Here is an 18,592-nt window from a genome sequence, read left to right as displayed (position 1 = left end):
GTATCGTCATAACAGACTGTACCATTTAAAACAACCCGTGTGGATAGACTGTATAATGAACTTAGTAATTCAGTGATATGGTGAAGTATAGAATTCATGCACGAATACTTGTGGTACTGTGATAGTGAGAAGGAACATTGTGAGATATTACGAGAGGGAGCCATTTATTTATTTCTTTGCTGTGAAAGTGAGCCATGATAAACTGTGCTTCGAACGAAAGTAATTTTTGACAATACGAACAGTGTGCAGTAAGTGTCCAGATGAACTGTGCAGGGAAGTGTATTTTCTCATTATCGTAATTTACGATAATAGACAGTGCTCCGACGTATTTCTCATCCAGTGAATGGTGATTACAGTGGTAATCAGTTCTGACAGTGCAAAAGCAGGTGGTGCACATTTTCAACCTAGTCAGTTGGACTTCCTCGTGTTAAAGCCACACTTTTATTAACATGAGAAATCCTGGCTGAAGACAACGGAGAACGACGTAAATTGACGGAGATTTGATGCAGATCGTGGACTTGGTACTACAAGGGATAGTTCCAGGGACGTGATACTATGGGACATCGTGGCGTTTGCTGTTAGTTGAGTTCCAGATTGCTGCTTGCAGAGCAGTATTCAACTGTTCGAGTTCAACAAGAAGGCATATGTCAAGTGATATCAGTGCTTTTTCCATTCAAAAATATAATTCTGACTTTGAACAGAACTTTTATAAATAGTGTCATTACTGACAAAGAACATTAAAAGCTCACTTACTTAACATTTCATAAGCTTGGAAAATTAATGCTTTACAATTCTTAAAGTAAAGACAGACCTTCAAATAAATGTGTGCTCTCATAATGTCGTATTTTCTCACTTATTGTAACTTTAAAATATCAATTGAGTGCTTCATTCATAGCGGAAGTGTATCAGAAACTCACAATTTACAATATTTACGTAAAATGTACAATAATTTACAAAAAAATAGGACAATACTCTGAACTTTATACAAGAAGATCAGATTTAATTTCACGTGTTCCATATTTGAGTTTGATGTGTTTACAAGAAGGAATTACCAAATTTACTTCATTTAATTTATGTAGAAAGTGTAATCTGAAATTGCAAGTGCCAATAGAAAACTTTAGGATTTCTTATTTACTTACAACATGCTTTATTATTAATTTATGCCATGAAAGTTATGATGGGCATACCTGATTGAGAAAGACATTATTCGGTTGAATTTTAGTTGATCAACTTGATTTTTTGATATTCTGTTGTTGAAATTGGAATTTATTTTCTAGTAAATATCTATGATTCGGCGATATAATAGGGTGACCTTCCAGAGATTGAATAAAGGAAAGAAAGATATAATATCTATTATTTCGCCTTGCAATCCTTCCTCTCTGTACCATCTCCTAAGGACTAGGTACCCCTTAGAAAGACCTCATGCTCTTGAAATCAACTTTTCCTGGTACAGTATATTACGTTATCGAATATGAAGTCGTTACTATTGATTAGAAGTTTTAGGGTGGTCATAAAATCTGCTATTTCTAGTTGGCTGAGTTTGCTGTTAGTACGTAGGTTTTTAAAAATAATTGGTAATACTTTTTCTGGTTTAATATTCGCATACATGTTGGTAATATCGAATGAATGCATTGTATGATGAGGTTGCAATTTAAAGCTGTCTAGTTGGTTTTTTTTTTTGGCTAGTTGCTTTACGTCGCACCGACACAGATAGGTCTTATGGCGACGATGGGACAGGAAAGGGCTAGGAGTGGGAAGGAAGCGGCCGTGGCCTTAATTAAGGTACGGCCCCAGCATTTGCCTAGTATGAAAATGGGAAACCACGGGAAACCATTTTCAGGGCTGCCGACAGTGGGGTTCGAACCTACTATCTCCCGAATACTGGATACTGGCCGCACTTAAGCGACTGCAGCTATCGAGCTTGGTGTCTAGTTTTTGACCAATTCTAGAGTGTTATTCATGGATTTGTTTGCTTGAAAAGTGTAGTGTTTACTCGGGAATTGTTGTATAAATTGCGCTTTATAAAGAGAGCTCAGTCTAAAATTTACTACAGGACGTATAGCAACTCCTTCCTTATGGATTTTTTGTTGGGCTTTGACCGTCGGGAGACCAGGGTTCATATTGATCAGTTTGTTTTTTTCACTATCAGTCAGCAAAAAAGTTGTGTTTTTTAGTATGGTACCTGTTTAAGTTGTTTTTTAATGGATTGAGTTGGACCTTTTTCAGTTATTGTAAAAGAACTGTCTGTAAAAAAGTTTTTTGTTTTGGTTATATAATCTGTTTGATCCTTTATAACAGTAGTGTTCCCTTTGTCTGCTTTGGTAATGATGGTTTTTGTGTTTTAAATCTTATTCTTAAGCTGTAGAATCTTTTTCTATTTGCCTGTTGCGCTGTAGTTATGGTGTGAACCAGTGCACTGAGAATGTTGTTAAATTGTTTCGTAGCTTCATGTCTAACCTCGTCCTGAGTATCATGAGATATTTTGTTTATAGATACTTCTGTCTCTATTACTAGTTGTTTAGCCATATTCGCTATGTTGTAATTGGGCCAATTATGCTTAGGACCTTTGGAGAGAATAGTAATTTCTTCTTTGTCAAAGTCAGTGTTGGGAAGATTGATAACGGGCGGGTGAAATTGAGGTAGAAGATGGTTATATGTGCTGTTTGAGATCATGTTTATAGGCGGCCTGTTGTCTGCATTTGATTTCTTGGAAAGGGTTTGGAATTTATGGTATAATGTGCACTGTTTTTGAGATAGTATAGTGGTTAACTTGCTGTAACTTTATCTTGAAAAATATTCCATTGTGCATTAGACAACAATGTAGTGACTTCAAGATGGGTTTCATATAGACGATTGTTTAGAAAATATTTTTTCTTATGTAAACACTTTAATTCATTTTGCAACCAAAGTTTGTTAGTTTTTTGGTGTACTCTTTTCTGATGTGGTAGAATACGTCGTTTATTGTTTTGTTTTTTAAATTAGGTGTCAGATTATTTATGATACACTTCTCGATAAAGTTTATATCCTTGCTCAACTTCCCTATTTTGATTCTTAAGCTCATATATTGTTGAGCTTTAGTCTTTGCTTGGTAAGCTATCCTATTTATTGTAAAAAAACTTCATTTTTAGTCCGTATTGAATCCAGTTTTACATTAAGGAGCGAGGGTAATTGTTTCCACCTATTCAATACTACAACAGTGTGACGTCATTAATACATCACATATTTATTAGATTTCAACGTAGGGACCGGTTTTGGCATTTGTATTTACCATCATCAGCCAAAGGAAAATTGTTACAAGGCTTTATACAAATCTATATTAACATAATTTTAAAATATATGTATATACAAATTGAACCATACTCTTAAACTATATATTATTTTAGGTGTGCACCATAAAACTTTTTATTAAAATTATAGCATATTTCTTATGCGATATATTATAATTTCTTAACTCTGTGCAATCTTTTGGATATAAGTAGTTAAAACGTCAAGTCCTTGTAGTTGTTGCAAAATGCTGATTAAGCATCTAGTTCAGTTAAAATCAATCTCTTAAAAAGTTTTTTACAGCTGTTTAGATCTTAAGGGCATACAGTTTTTCTTGGCGAATTATACTTTCTAGTTACTAACATACATTAAAATAAATTTGCCTAATGTCATATTTGGAACATTAAACATATTTGTATGGTTCAATTTGTATATACATATATTTTAAAATTGTTAACATAGATTTGTATAAAGCCTTGTAACAATTTTCCTTTGGCTGATGATGGCAAATACAAATGCCGAAACCGGTCCCTAAGTTGAAATCTAATAAATGTGTGATGTATTAATGACGTCACACTGTTGTAGTATTGAATAGGTGGAAACAATTACCCTCGCTCCTTAATGTAAATCTGGATTCAATACGGACTAAAAATGAAGTTTTTGACATTAAATTCATTGAGATGTTCGTTACATCTAATCTTGAAGCTCCTGCCAGTTTGGCCTATATACGAAATGTTACAGTCGCTGCACTGGAACCTGTAAACTCCTGATTTAGTGAAAGGGTCCGATTTGTTGGCCAGGTTGGAATTGTGGAGAATGTCCATATTTCTGTTGTTGGTGCGGAAAGCAATATTGACATTATGTTTCTTGAATAGGTTGTTAACGCTGTAGATATTTTGATTGAATGTAAAAGTTGAGATTAACTTAGGCCTGGGATTATCTTTTATTAAGTTAGATTTAGAGTGATGTCTGAATTTGTTGATAATATGTTCGATGAAACTCTTAATTATAACCATTAAACCTGGTTATCGCACATATAGTATTACGTTCTTCATTTAGGTCTGCTTTCGACATTGGAATTTTGAACGCGCGATCAACTAAACTATTATTTGCATACTTCAGGTTCCGAATTGGATTGAGAACTTTCTGGCCATATATCGACTTTCTCTTTGCCTGCAATATGATCCACTTCTTTGAGTACCTCATAATTGATGACTTCCTTTTATGAGTTTATATTACAAGCCACCATCAAACTTGCTTATGTTACATTATTACCAATACTCAGTGGAAGGACTGCATACTACATCAGTTTTTGGATGTCCATGTTTTATTTTCACCCAGTGTTTTGCAGTGCTACACTTGAGACTTTTTAACCATTCCAAAGTGGTCAAGTCTTTAAACATTTGTTAATATCTTCACTTTCTTTTATACTTTGACCAACAAGCACATAAATTGTTTATATTCTTTTAAGCATTGTATTTTTACTTCATCCTATTAATGTCACTACTAAGGGTCTATTATATGTACTACATACTTGTATATCTTTGTTCATACGACCTGTTTCAGCTGATGAGGGTGTCCATAGACACAGGAACCGGTACTGAATAAAAAATGTTGTGATCATATTAACAACATATTATGTATTGAAAAAAAAAAGTGGATCAATCAAAGGATAGGAACTGCCCGGGAAGCAGGACATGTAATAAGAATACAGTACTGTCCCGTATTTTTACATCTCACAACCTTAGGAGCTAGCACGTTGCGGGTTGAGAGGAAATGAATTATGGAATTGGGATTGGTAAGGAGAGACATCCCCAGAAGTAGCCGGCCCGTAACATGATGATTGGTCGCACAGAGAGAGACAGATCCACTTACTGCGTGGTTGTCATGTTCTCGGGAATGAAGTGTATTATTATTATAATAACATAAAAAGTATAATAATGTTATCATGATTCTAATGTATGTTATTAAAATCACAATTTTGTCAGTACACTTAAAAAAAAAAAAAAAAAATTCTCATGGTTCATTGTTATCTTGGATTCGGCACACAGAAGTTGAAAGTAGGTTCAGTTCAATCTCTCTTTCTCCTTCTCAGTTCAGTTATAGTCACAATGTGCAGCAAGCTATGTATCATTTGATTAGTTTACAGTGACATAGCAATATTAAGAGGGCCAAAATAGGAAATGTCAAATTACTACTTAAATATTTGCTGTTACAAGTAATAAATTTCATCATGGTCCGTGGTGGAGTTACTATATATATAACAAATTCCAACTTGTATGTTTCGGAAGTTCCACCTTTCCACCACTTTAAAATCTTAACGATTTTTGTAGATTACTATAACATTAATTTATTTAAAAATTTCATGGAAAACATCTTCAACCGTGATCTTGAATAATAGTTAAAATATACTCAAAAACACAAGTAATATAGATAAAATGCAATATTAAAAACAACTAGTCCTTGACTATATAAAAGGTTTAAATGTCTTAAAGAGTCGATGTTGTTCTCTTCGTTGTCATTGTTTGGCACCTCTTGATGTAAAAGATGTGTTCATGAAAAGCCACTTAAAAACTATCGGAACATAAGGAATCTTAATATTTCTTAATAAATAAAACAGTAGTGTGTAGATATACAAATTCTTGTGGCATTCAACCTTGATGTGATAGAAAGGAGAATATTCTTGCCATATGAATTGGACTAGGCCTAATTGTGTTTCAAATGGAAAGAAACTCCTTGTGTTGTGGTTCCATCCAAATCATTTGACACCCCTCACAGCTGACTCACACCGGGCCTTCTACTGCGCTCGACACTGCTTTCCTCCTAGTGTTGTGTCTTTATATTGTTAAATATTTGCAGTATTGAAAAAGTCTCTCGTTATTGTTCACGTCTTTTTACTATACAAGGAATAATAAGAAAGATATTCTTTACAAACTTCCAAATATCTATGAAATATTAATTCTGTCTAAAAGTGCACATAACATGAGTGATGGAAAAATCAAATTCCAAACTTTTATGTTTGATATATTTTTACCGTCTGAGGTATGATAATGGAGATGTTTATGAATTTAGATTTTTGTTACCATTTTCATTGGCGAGCATCACTGATGTGGAAATATTGTTCAGTCATGGTTACAAACTAATTGATGTTGGTATTTGTTGTTGTTATTGTTTATATCAGTACCGAGCAAGTGACTATGCGGTTTGGGTCGGGTAGTTATCAGCTTGCATTCTGGAGATAGTGGGTTTGTACCCCACTATCGGCAACCCTAAAGATGATTTTCAGCGGTAAAAAAGTAAAAGTGAAGTAAACTAGTGTCCTCATCCCGAGGTGGTGCAGCTCTTTTCAGGCACACCCCCATTGGAGGTGAGCTGCGTGTACTATTTGAACCACATACCAGCCCTCCTGCCATTCTTAAATTTCTGGCAGTACCGAGAATCAAACCTGGGCCCCCGAGGACGGCAGTTAATAACACTAACCATTACATTTTCAGCAGTTTCCCCATTATGACGTCAGGCAAATGCTGGGGCTGTACCTTAAGGCTACGCTTGCTTCCTTCCCACTCTTAGCCCAGTCCTATCCCGTTGTCACCATAAGACCACAAAACCTTACAATTTTTAGCCTCTCAGGAGGATGGAAATGAGAAGAAAAGCATGAAAGAAAGATCTTTCAAAGCGTGAGTGGGAAAAGGAATGATGAAAATGGGAGAAGGATCACAGTATAGGCTTTATGTACAGAATTATTGAAGATGGGGAATGATAGCTGAGTGGTACTGTGCCGTTTCCGTCCTAGAAAAATACACTGGCGCAGTCGGTGAGCTGCGTGTGAACAGTTCGTAAGGAAAACTACGGCGATAAATAATCCAATATATAAGGACACAAATATCATGGGTATATGAACGGGTAACGGCAACATAAATATGTGAATAAAAAGCAAAATAGGGGGGTAAGATGGTTTTATTAACTAAGCACATTATCAAATATTCATTCTACAGTCGAAATAAACAAATAAAAACACTTGAAATAGGCTCAAATAATTTCCAAAACAAAAAAAATTTGCCGAGTACTTCATAAGCAAATTAAACACAAAATACATGGAAAGTCGGGCAACGTCCTGATTTAAGGTAATATATACACAAATTGAATCTTGGGGAACACTCCACTTCGCTTTGAGTCGGCGTAGTTAAGCTCAATATGTCTAACCTCCCGCATGGGTTTCATTTCAAATAAACACCCTTCAATCATACCACGATGGAAGAAAATTGTACTAGATCCAATCCATTATATACACAACGGTTATCAACAAATCAAGTTTATCCAGGGGTCCCTATCTTATAACTACACTGAATTTACAGATAGACTCTTGTGTAGCAAATTGGACAGCATGAAGCTGACATCCCATTAAAATTGGCTTCGGGCTAATATGTAAAATACAAGTATTTTAACAACGTTGAAACAATGACACACTGACATCAGTAAAATAACTTGACACACTCATACATAAACACATAATCTCTCAATTAAACCTGTAAATAAAAATGCAAAAACAAGGAGAAAATCACTGTGTATCCATATATCTGAAATAAATAAACATGAGATAATGCACTTCTGCTTTCTGAGGCCACTGGGAAATCCTAACCCAGTTACATACACTTTGAGGTTAGATTACATCATCGGGCTCGTCATGGCATATTTCTTCTTTCACTATCATACTGCTCCCAGCTGTAAGTCGTCCTGCCTAGCAAAAGAGTGACATCAGCTAATGGTGTTTTTTGCTGCTTGCCTGAGAGAAACTATCACATTGGGGTTCTACATTTAACGCTGCAACTTTCTGCTCTGTTCATCATAAAATAACTAGGCCTTTGCTCAATCTCAATGCTCTTCACCATGCATTAATAAGGCCTCAATCACACATTTCTATCAAACACAGCTACATTATAAGACACAAAACACATCCGGCCTCCTTCCTCGTGGTGCGGGAGTTCGACCTCTTGCTGTACCAATGATCAACTTAGGCAATTCAAGCCCTTCTCTGTTTACGCAGCTATAATACACAACTTCCCCTTTATTGAATTTTCACAGGTATCCCAATTCAGTCTTAACACTCCTATAATACATATAAGCTTCTCAGGCTATTCCTGCCTTCCTCTAGTATTTCTCATACACCATATTCCTGTTTAGCTTGTCCTCTTTGCATGATTGAAAGACACTATCTGTACAATGTCGCACGTTCATACTGGATACATCTGCCATGTAAATACACCTGTAAAGCATGCTTCATGCATTAAAAAAAATATTCTATTTCCTAGTGTAATACGTTCCCAAACAAACTGAAGGCCGCAGAGCCTCTTCATTAGAGAATCTATCATTTGTCTCATGCCACATAATGGAATAGACTGAAATAACATATCAGACAGACACTCCTAACTATACCTAATAAATTCCCTCTTTCCCATCTAATAAAAAGGAAATGCCAGAAAAGAAAAACCAAGGGCTCAAACATGCAAATCCCCTGGAACCAATCATTACATTACTTTAAATTAAAACACAGCTCAGCCCTAAAAGGCTGACATTTAATATTAATATTTACAAAGGATCGAACTAGGCTAATTCTTGTATCTAAGTCATGCTTATAACTTTAGACATCTTGAACTTGTGCCGGTCTCTGCTTTCATAACGGTCACCAGACTGCTACGTCCCATCGTCTAAGCCATCAATGCAACACACTGCATGACATTAGAAAACACACTGCTGGTCATGGTTGCTGCCATCATCATCTTTGAAATGTGGTGTTCCCATAATGAAAATTTTATGATCTCTTCTCCACTCAAATTACACGTATACTTATGCATATGCCTAAAAGAATGGCTGCTTTTAAGTAACAGCCGGTATATGGAATATTACCTTTCACACTGTTAGTTCAGGGTTCGAGTCCCAGGCATAGCTATATATCGAGCAGTAAGTAACGAAACCTACTTGCAATCACGATACGCAAACCGATTATAGTTTATGTATCGCACGAATGCAAACTAAATCCACGGGCTTTGTAATATCGATAATATATACCGTCCTTCACAGTTAATTGTTCCCGTGCCAATCCCGCACTTGGGCGTTACCATTATGTAACACGCATAGCAGAGTTAATTGCTTCATAACTCGTACTTTTCACTTGCACGGGGATAGTGCATGTTAATCAGTCTGAAAATAAGCCTCACAATTAGCGATACATAGTTCTTTATGCCTCGCTTCAATAAAACGTCACTTGTAAAAGTAAAAAGCACAAGATGTCACTGGCGCATCGACTGCTTACCAGCACAACAGAGAATCAGAAGCAGAGCGTGACTGAGGACGCGTCCCTTGCTACACCCTCTACTCAAGACTTCCTGGCTTCTATCAAATGTGGGGAACTCCTACGATACACTGTCTCGACTATCCAACCGCCTACTGCGGACAAAGCGCTGATCCGTTAAAATACAGGGTTTCCATAAAAGAACTCATGGTTTTAAAAATTCATATCTTAATAACTGTAGAAGATAGCAGAATGTAGTTAATTTCTCTGAAACGAGTAGCTCATCAAGTTTTACTCATACCAATTGGGAATGTTTTCATCAACAGTTGGCAGCGCTGCGGGGCGTTGACCTTGAAACAACGTGGCGCTAGTCAGTGCTGTCTGGATTGCCGCACTATGGCGATGCCGCAACAAAAGGCTCAATGTGTTACTTGGCTAATAGGAACTCATTCTATTGTTACGGTACAAGGAAACTTTTCACGTAATTATGGTGTTGACCTGCCTACGGATAAAACCATTCGCCAATGGTTAAGTGCTTGCAAACAAACAGGAAGTGTTTTAAAACAAAAGTTGCCGGGTAGGTCGTGTGTGTCACAAGAGAATGTGGACAGAATCTGAGCTTCATGCCTTCGAAGCCCTAAGAAATCATTGACAAGACGCAGTCTGGAGCTGGGGTTACCAAGATCAACAGTTCGTAGGTTAGTTCATAATAGACTTTGTTTAACTGCTTACAAACTTCAACTGTTACACCACATTAAACCAAAAGACAAGATTAAGATATTTGACTTTTCTGTTTCTATGCTAAACGGAATCTATGAAAATAACAATTTTTAAAAAAAATGTTGGTTTTAGTGATGAAGCGACTTTTCATGTAAACGGGTCTGTAAACAGACATAATTGCAGAATTTGGGGATCAGAACCGCCCCATGAGTTCGTAGAGTATGAACGTGACACGCCAAAAGTGAATGTTTGGTATGGTCTTATGCATGATAGAGTAATAGGCCCCCTCATTTTTGTTGAAAAAAATATCAATGGTGATGTCTATTGTGACATGTTAGAAGAATATGTTTTCCCTCAGTTAGATGACATTGAGGCGGAGAAGGGTTTAGTCTACTTCCAACAAGATGGGGCACCGCCACACTTCAGTTTGCGTGTGCGTGAGGCACTTGACGCTCGACTCGGCAACAGATGGATTGGAAGGGAAGGACCTATTCCATGGCCTCCAAGGAGCCCTGATATGACTCCGTTGGACTTTTTCTTATGGGGGCATATCAAGAATCTTGTGTATGCGGAGAAAATTTGTGATGTTGGCCATCTCAGGGAACGAATAATCAATTGTGTGGCAACCGTCCCCCCCAGACATGCTGGCCAGCACATGGGAAGAGGTGGAATACCGTTATGTTGTGTGCCGTGCCACTAAAGGGGCTCATATTGAACTTTATTAAATTGTTTAAAAAAACTTGAAAATGCAACCTTTCCAACCATGTATTAAACATTAATATAAGTTTTTTACTTCATTACAATATTTTGCCTCAAAACCCCAGAGTTCTTTTATGGAAACCCTGTATGTCATTTCTTTACTGGAATCAAAATGAATCAATATTCCTGCATACAGGTAGTTGTAAATTTATAATTAACTCCATGGACATATCAAAACCATGGAGTGTGGCTTGATAACTTTCATACGTAAAATGATGATGGTCCAGCACTGCAGAAATCGAAGTTGGTAGGCCTGGATTCATTTGTTCTGGGGATCCCTACTGCCAGAAATCCTGTGTCCAAACTCGTGATTGGTCTCTTTCAAATGTACCGCACACAAGTGATCTCGTGACATTCCCAGCGAACTTATCGGAAATATTCAAACTGAACGCTGTTGCTAGGCAAGATACCGGCCGGTCTCCAACTTTGCGCGGTCCAGAAAGCTTCCGTTATGTAACTTCCTCCTACACCAAGCCATCCCTCTTTCAATGAGCCCACAGTGTTATGCAGTATTGCACATGATATTCATGGGGTATATATATGATATGTCGCAGTACATTGACTGGCTTCTCACCAAGGCAGTTGCGGTTTGAATACTGGTTATACATATGGAATTTTTGAAATGAAAAGTCATTTTCCTATGGTTTATATTCCATGCAGAGCTAGAAGTTCCATGGCTATGATCATATTATCAGCACTCACCCTAAAACTACACTTTACTGAGTGGTAAAGGCTGTTTAGTTGTGAGCTTGTATTTGGGAGGTGGTGAGTTTGACCCCCACCGTAGGCAATGCTGTGGTTTTACATTTTCTATGCTGGGGCTCTTTCTTAAATAAGGCCACAGTTGCATCCTTCCCAGTCTTAGCCCTATCATCATGTTGGAGTGATGCTAAACCCATAGCAAAAAATAATGGAGTACCCTATTCCATTACATGGACTATGACAAAAATGTAGAGATGTACAGACTTACTTTATACTGCTCTTTTCTACCACACTCACCTGCCCCTCCCCTCCAAACCTCTTAATAGGTTTATGCTTTGTGTACATTCCTTTCTTTCTTCCCTGTTTCTTGTTTTTGATGAATATTTCCAGAGTTGGTACTTTGTTCTTATGCGTTTCCATTAGTCATTAATCATAATTATCATTGACCAGCTCCAGGCTTTGATATGTTATACAATCATAAGTTAAGAACTCCATGTTTTTTCCGTATTGATATGTATTCAGAAGAACAGACCTACAGCCAACGGTACTACTTGCACCTCGTAAACATCCACGCGTACCAACCACCGTTTATTTTCCATAGGCCCTCCCATCATAATACCACAGGCTTCAGGAGTACCTCTGACACATCCTCAAAGACATTAGCGACCTACAGTTGTGGAAGTATATTTACGCCCTGCAATACGCACCCATGGCCAGTAGGCAGTAATGATCGGTCTTTGAATGTTAAAAGCTTAATAGATAAGTAAAATTTAAAAATCCACTTTTTCAATACAAATTTTACTTATGTATTATTCTCGGTTCAATATGGACTTAAAAATGAAATTCTTAAATTTAAATGTTAAAAGCTTAGCAAAAAAATTGTATGTATATTCCAATATGGCAAACCACATCACATACGAGTGTTAAGGTATTAGCCCTACTTAAGAATTGTTGGTAAATCTAAGACAAGTTGTACCTTAAAGCTGGAAATTTTTGTCACCAAATGGAAATTAATGCAGTAAAGGGTTAAGAAGATAGTGTTCAAATTGTGTAAACTGGTACTATCAACAAATAGGACACACACAAGGAACAAATGTGAACTGAGTGGCACACTTCAAACTTCCATTGAATTGGAACATCAAGGTGCAAGTTTTGTATCTGTGAGAAAGGTGTTTAATATAGCCTATTATACTTGGAAAATCATATATATACTGTGAAAAATGTAAATTTCTTTAAAATGAATCTCCTTTGTTAAAACAGTCTCTATTTATAATTAAAATAATTAAATGGGTGTCATGTCGAGTTGTGTGTGCTAATAGGGTGTCGCCATGAGAAAAAGTTTGGAAAGCACTGAGCTATGGACTGATGACTCAAACAACATGATATTTTGATCTAATTGTGAAACTGTTTTCCCAAGCTTTGGTATTGAAAAGGTTTTAATACATCTCTTAATAAGCAACACTATTGATCATATATTCAATAATAGGATAGGTCCAAAAGAAGTGAGACCATGGGTACTAAGAGATAGCAATAAGGAAACATTTAACACCCAAAATTATTCTAACAGGAAACTTAGGTCCATTAATCAGAACCAATCACAAGAAACCACCATTGCAAAAAATGGACCAGGATAAATTGGAGGCTTATTCTGTAACGGTGACAAATGTTCTGAACGAAATACATCATGATAATTTAACATGGATCCCTTCAATATATAGAAAATATAACGAAGGAAACGTCAATACCACAAAGTATCAATAGAAAGAAAGGCTCAACCATATCTGTTACAAAACAAGAAAAGAAACATTACATGTCCTTTTAAAAGTCATGGAATTCCAAACACAGGAAACACAAGCAAAATACTCCAAAAGAAGGAAACATTATAAAGCAGTAATTACAGAAGAAAAGATAAAATTCCAGAAAATCTCTGAATAAAATATAATAAAGAAAGCAGAAGAGGAACCTTTTTCAATCCTGAAGCAGAGATAGCCAAAATATACAAGGCAGATCCCACTTGAAATGAAGTATGTAAGGTGTATGATGAAAGTGTAGAGATGGGTGGAATCGGAAGTAAATGGGTTTGAATGTTCAATGAAGGTCGTCAAGATGTACATGATACCCTGCAGAAGTCCTGATCGTCTATTATCACAGATGATTTGGGGTGTGTGGTTGAGCAAAAGTTTGTGAGGACAGACGCTACACAATTTTGTCACTCTTTGCTTTGGGTGGCTTTCATCATAGGTGTCGTCATTCTATGATGCAGGCATAAAATAATGTGGTGCCTTAATAATGGTAGCGACTATTTGGAGAAATAGTTTAGTGTATTTAGAATCCAAAGGAAATAAAGGAGTAATTTTACCTGCCCATATATCTATCAACATGAGGCTGATGCATTTGAACCCCCTTCATATATTCCAGGACTGAGCCAGGATCAAACTTGCCTACTTGAGTTCAGCTGAGCTACTCGGCGCGGCCTCATATATTCTGAATTAACTCGTGAAAACATGCTTATAATATCTAAATAGACTGGAATTATATGTTGTAAGTGTGTGGTAACTTGTGAGAGAAACATCAAAAGACTGTAACTTACAATGCAATTGATATCACATATGTTCTGTGTATTATAATCTGTATGTCAGTCCATTTATTTAAAAAAAAAAAAAAAAAAAAATTGCTTGCAACAGTGATTGCAACTTGCGATAACTCCTTCATTGGCTTAAACTAAAGAGCTTACAAGAATATATCAAATTGAATTTCAACCTTAGGTTATATATCTACTGGTATCAGAAGATGACTTCTTTAGGGCACCGGAATGTGAAAAGTCATTAAAAAATCACATTTTTCTTCACTTCTTTAAACAGAGTAAGCTTTCTGGGACACAATACGTGGATGTTCCTGCAATGATGGTGTTTTTTCCCACACTGACCTGCTGTTGTGTTCCTTTTCATGTTCGTATCTCTCTCCACATGAGGAACCAACAGAGTTAAAGCAAACGAACTCTGTACACTTCTTGAAGTGTCAAATTGCTAACTGGATGGCTTGCAAAAGGTATATTTTTCCTAAAATAAGTACTAGAAAAAAGGAAACAAGTGTGAAATCAAGTTACATATAGAGAGATAGGAACATGGAAAGGATCACAAAATAGTATCAACATATTGACAGGTCAGTGTGGGAAGAGGGAGCACAGACAGAGGAAAAAGAACAATCTGGACAATCTCCACATCTTCAAACAGATGGGTAGGCTCTCTCCTCATCAATCCCATTCTTCTCAACACCTGACGAGTTCGTTTCTGCTTACCAGGTTCATCAGGAGGGTGGGCATCAACGATCATATTGATAGATCTTCAGTCTCGATGTGTGAAGTGTACAATAAGAAAATTGAGGACAAATGCAGGAAAAGGGAAGAAGCCTGAGGTAAAGAAAAATGCAGGTGGTAGAACACAGGACAAACAAAAGAGGAGAAGAGGAACCTAATGGGATAATATAAGTATTGAAAAGAAGCAAATAGGAGTCAATTCAAGTAACCTAGAGAGATGCGTGGCCGTGCGTGTAGCGGTGAGCTTGCATTCAGGAGATGGTGGGTTTGAATCCCACAGTTGGCAGCCCTGATTCTGGTTTTCCATGGCTTTCCATTTTCATATCAGGTAAATGTTGGGGATGTACCAACGGTTATTTTAGACTCAGGAGGGCAAATAGCCTATATCTCTATTGACCTATCCAAGGCTTTTGATAGGGTAGATCATGGGAGATAACCTACAGAAATGAGAGCTATTGGAGTAGACAAGATAATGGTTGAATGGGTGGCCAAATTTCTAGAAAATAGAATTCAGAGAATTGGAGTAGATGAAGTGTTAATGATGCTATAGTAGGTTCGAATCCCACTATCGGCAGCCCTGAAGATGGTTTTCCGTGGTTTCCCATTTTCACACCAGGCAAATGCTGGGGCTGTACCTTAAGGCCACGGCTGCTTCCTTCCAACTCTAGGCCTTTCCTATCCCATTGTTGCCATAAGACCTATCTGTGTCGGTGCGACGTAAAGCCCCTAGCAAAAATGATGCTATAATGATTAACACATTACTGATAAGATGCTCCTCACACTGCCTATCCCCTGTGCCCAGCCAGTTCCTGAGAGCTTAATGCAAAAGCGCATGCATAGAATCAAATGAGCCTGGCTTCCCTTACGTTGTACTGTTGTGATAAGATTTACTGGAACCTTTCTGAAGGAGTCCTAATAATCTTTTCTGGTGTGATAAGTCGTGTAGCAATGACCTAGGTCAAGAGGCATATAGCAACTTATACAGATTTCACGTTGTTTTGAAGGTTCTATATACTCACCTTCACTATTCACATTTTCATGAGAAGAGCTTTCAATATCAAACTCATGTTCTTCAATGTTACTTTGGCATTCCGAATAATTATCTGCTGTTACGGTTTATTAAATATTTCTTCCTGATATTAACATACGGTCAGTCTGGGAAGTGCATCTTACCCACCACATGGCTCATTGAACTATATATAAACATGAGGTCAAAAAACTAAGAAAATTAAGTATAAAGCAGAAGAACAAAGAATAAATGTAGCATGGAATGAACAAAACCTTCAGGAATGGGATTCTATCAATCTTGACCCCCAGCTAGTTTCAGAACTCTCAAGAGATGTCACTGAATGTACAAGTCTCATGAAGATGAGTTAACTTGGGACCCATCCGCAACGTTCGTCCAGCCAAACATGAGTCGCAACCGCGATGTGTTAAGAAGGGGGTCCCTCAGGACAGTATTATTGGAACTTGGTTTTCTTATATATATATATAAATACGAATAAAGAACCAAAATCACAGATCAGGCTATTTGCGTATGGTGTTATACCGTACAGAGTAGTGAATGAGTTACAGGATTGTGAGCGACTGCAGGGGATCCTAGACAATGTTGCGAGATGGACAGCTAACAGTGGTATGATGTTAAACGAGATGAAAAGTCAAGTTGTACTCACTGGGGTAACCATATTAACGAGGTTGTTAAGAAGGGTTACAGATCTCTTCACATGGTCATGATAGTATTTACAATACAATACAATAGATTTATTTTGTCTGGCAAGATTAAGGCCATTAGGCCCTCTCTTCCATCTAACCAGAAAAGACAGTTTTTACATGTGCAAAATTGAAATAAGTACACTTACAATTGAAACATCTTGCAACTACTAAACAATACAATATTATGATTAAAAAAGGAAAAAAATAGGAGAATGATGAAGATGATGATGATGATGATGATTATTTACACAATTATGACATGATTAGCTAATTTCTATTATCCTTGGTAATAACAGTGGGATTATATAAAGTCTCTAGTTTGAGGGAGGCTAAATCTACAATATCTCCATAGCATTGCTTAGTAGGTAGCAGTGACAAAGTTGCCTAAAACTAGCAGGCGAAGCTCCTCTGACAGAGATGGGCAGTGCATTCCATTGTCATGCCGAAGAAATAACAAATGAGTTTGTGTATCGTGTGGTGCGGTGAGGTGGAATAGATAAGAGTGTATCAGATTTTGACCGTGTTCCAAAACTGTGATTGGATGAGAGGTGGTGAAATTGACTGTACAAGTAGGGAGGTGAGCATGAGGAGAGTATTCGACGAAGAAGGCATAAAGCATGAAGATTACGGCGCTGTTTGAGTTTTAGCCAACCGAGTTCATCGTAGGCAGGTGTAACATGGTCAAAGTAACGTAGGTCACATATATAGCGAACACAGGCATTTTGCGCGCGTTGTAGTTTGTCGTTAAGAGTAGTAGTCAGGTCGTTGTACACGGCGTCACAGTAGTCGAAGTGAGGCAATACCAGAGTGCAAATAAGGCGTTCTTTTAATATTCGAGAAAATATGTTGCGGAATCTTCTAAGTGTGTTGAGTGTCGCAAATACTTTCCTGGAGATGCTGGTAACCTGCTGCTTCCAAGAAAGATGTTCGTCTATCATAACGCCGAGATCTTTGACAGATTCACTGAAATTAATGGGTGAATTTTGTAGGTAAAGTTTTGGTAAAGTGAATTTGCTTATAGTTTTTGAACAAAGCCGAGGATGTGAAATTATTATAGCTTGAGATTTTACGTTATTTAATCTAAGTCCATGCATGTCAGTCCAGTTACAGATTTCTTGTAAGTCTCTATTGAAATTTTTAATTTCGTCGGTTAGTCTTTCCGGTTCACAGTGCAAGTATAATTGTATATCGTCAGCGTACATGTGGTGTCTGCAGCTGTTTACCGACGACATAATATCATTTATATAGACAGAAAATAGAAGCGGTCCTAGGACAGACCCCTGTGGAACACCAACCTCTACGGATCGCCAGGATGAATATTCATTGTTGTTGTTTCTTACACACTGCAGACGACCACGGAGGTATGAATTCATCCACTGAAGACTGTTTGTCGAGAACTGGAGTTTAAATAGTTTGGAAAGTAGTATGTCTATGTCAACAGAGTCGAAAGCTTTAGAGAAATCAAGAAGAGCTAGTATGGTAACTTGTCTTTTGTCCATCGCATTGCGAATGTCGTCTGTAACCTTAAGTAGTGCAGTAGTAGTGCTGTGGTTATGTCGAAAACCAGACTGGTGTTCGTCAAGAATATCGTGTATTTGCAAGTAGTTGGAGACTTGTTGGTGTACAATGAATTCTAGGGCTTTTGAAAGGACCGATAATATGCTCACAGGTCTATAGTCAGTTACGTCTTCAGGCGGTGATTTTTTAGCGAGCGGGACGACAACGGCAGATTTCCATAAGGAGGGATACGTGCCAGTCATTAGTGAGTGGTTAAATATGTGAGTTATAGTAGGTAAAATTATGTCAATTATTGTCTTAATAAGTTCTAT

The 18,592-nt window shown here is 37.2% G+C and overlaps 1 protein-coding gene across 1 annotated transcript in view; it reads left to right on the top strand.

Annotated features, from left to right (window-relative positions):
• LOC136871771 (erythroid differentiation-related factor 1) overlaps positions 1-18,592 on the top strand; it is a 317,742-nt gene that overhangs the window by 117,199 nt on the left and 181,951 nt on the right. The window lies entirely within an intron of this gene.

Source organism: Anabrus simplex, chromosome 4, assembly GCF_040414725.1.
Source record: "Anabrus simplex isolate iqAnaSimp1 chromosome 4, ASM4041472v1, whole genome shotgun sequence".
NCBI lineage: Eukaryota > Metazoa > Arthropoda > Insecta > Orthoptera > Tettigoniidae > Anabrus > Anabrus simplex.
The sequence above is the reverse complement of the archived record's forward strand: the minus strand, read 5'-3'. Positions and strand labels throughout refer to the sequence as shown.